Source organism: Saccostrea cucullata, unplaced genomic scaffold, assembly GCF_032062105.1.
Source record: "Saccostrea cucullata isolate Sc308-1 unplaced genomic scaffold, CSIRO_AGI_Scuc_v1 ctg9896, whole genome shotgun sequence".
In the NCBI taxonomy this organism is placed as follows: domain Eukaryota; kingdom Metazoa; phylum Mollusca; class Bivalvia; order Ostreida; family Ostreidae; genus Saccostrea; species Saccostrea cuccullata.
Window position 1 is genome coordinate 22,199 of NW_026924491.1, and position 1,526 is coordinate 23,724.

The 1,526-nt window shown below is 36.6% G+C and overlaps 1 pseudogene; it reads right to left on the minus strand.

Annotated features, from left to right (window-relative positions):
• Nucleotides 1-444: 444 nt before the first annotated feature.
• On the minus strand, nucleotides 445-1,521 carry LOC134266535 (tripartite motif-containing protein 2-like; annotated as a pseudogene).
• Nucleotides 1,522-1,526: the final 5 nt, after the last annotated feature.

The following is a 1,526-nucleotide window of genomic DNA, read 5'->3' on the forward strand; positions in this document are numbered from 1 at the left end:
TATGCTTCAAATTTCTGTAAGTTAAATAAGTATCAATTGCAATAATATATCAAATAATGTTTAATGATAAATTTCAACTTTAAAAACTACAATTATTTAGTGGAAAATTTTAAAAGATTTTTCAAGTCCTTGAGGCTTTTGTAGCAACCGGCGGTTTTCATCTGGAACAAGCAAGAACAAAATTAGTTAGTGAGCAAAAGAAAACATAGAGCATAATGCTTTAAAATTGGAATATTAAGTAACATACCAAACAACAAGTCAGTCTTACATCAGTTTGAGATCAACAAGATACATATTATTATAGTTAAATGTCTGAATTGATACATGGAGTATATATATGATGCTTTCTTATAAATTGGAATATTACTTAAGTAACATAAATGATGGGTAAGTGCACATGTTGATGTGTATGACATACAGTGTATTTATGGCAAAACATAATAATCACTGGAGATACTTGTACACTGTCGGTGTGTTGGTGAGAAATTGTCCCACATACAGATTGTTCTCATCATCCACACACACACTATGGGGATACTTTACACCGTGTCGTTGTGTGAGTAATTGAGATAGGAACTGACCGTCCTGATCAAGGAGGTGAACAGTTTCACTGTATTCATCACACACCAGGATGTGACCGAGGACATCAGCACAGATTCCATGGGGGTGAACTCTGGCTCCTGACCTGTGTAGGAGAACCTGTGTTGTCCTGATTTATTCACCACCACTTTTCCATTATAGTAGTCAGATATACAGATATCTTCATTGATGTTTTCTGTGATGAAGTGTGGATATCTGTACAGTCCCTGTCCTTTGTTATCCCTCTGTATGTTCTGTAATTCTTTCCGTGTCTTGTTGAACCTGGTGACTTTAGCCTCCTTAAACCTCAACCCCACAGTAAGTCCCGGTTGATGTGGGAGGGGTGTATGCTGAGTGGTCTCCAATCTCCAGTTTTAATGAATTCATTGATGTTATTATCCTGTGTTATCCTATTGATGATCTTCTTTTCTTTGTCTGTAAAGATCAGATCCGTGTCCTGTGTCACTGTATGGTAACCTTGATAATCTGACACCACTGGTTTATATCTTCTGTATCACATTACCCTGTAGATCTGTTTGGACAAGATTGCCTTCACTGTCACTGATCCAGAGTCTGTCTGATTGATCTAGTGATATATGGTGTACATTATCAACGCCTGGTACATAGAACTTCCTGAACTTGATGACAGAAGCAGATAGAGACAATGTTTGTTTCTTGTCAGATTTCTTTCTGTCTTTTTTTCATTTGTTTATGTGTAGGTTTCTTTGCTATTTTGTAGACACGTTCAATAGGCCTTATTTCTCTGTTCTATGCTTTAGTTTTAGGAACATGTATTTTTCTAAGTAATTTGGTAGCATCACTTTTGCTATATTGACCAGCAGTAAATCCTGGCGTGACTGGTTTTGTTGTCTCTGGTATGGATCGAATCTTTTGTTTCTTCTCAGACATTAATTTCTGGAGGTCTGTAGAAGACAGGTATCTGTGAA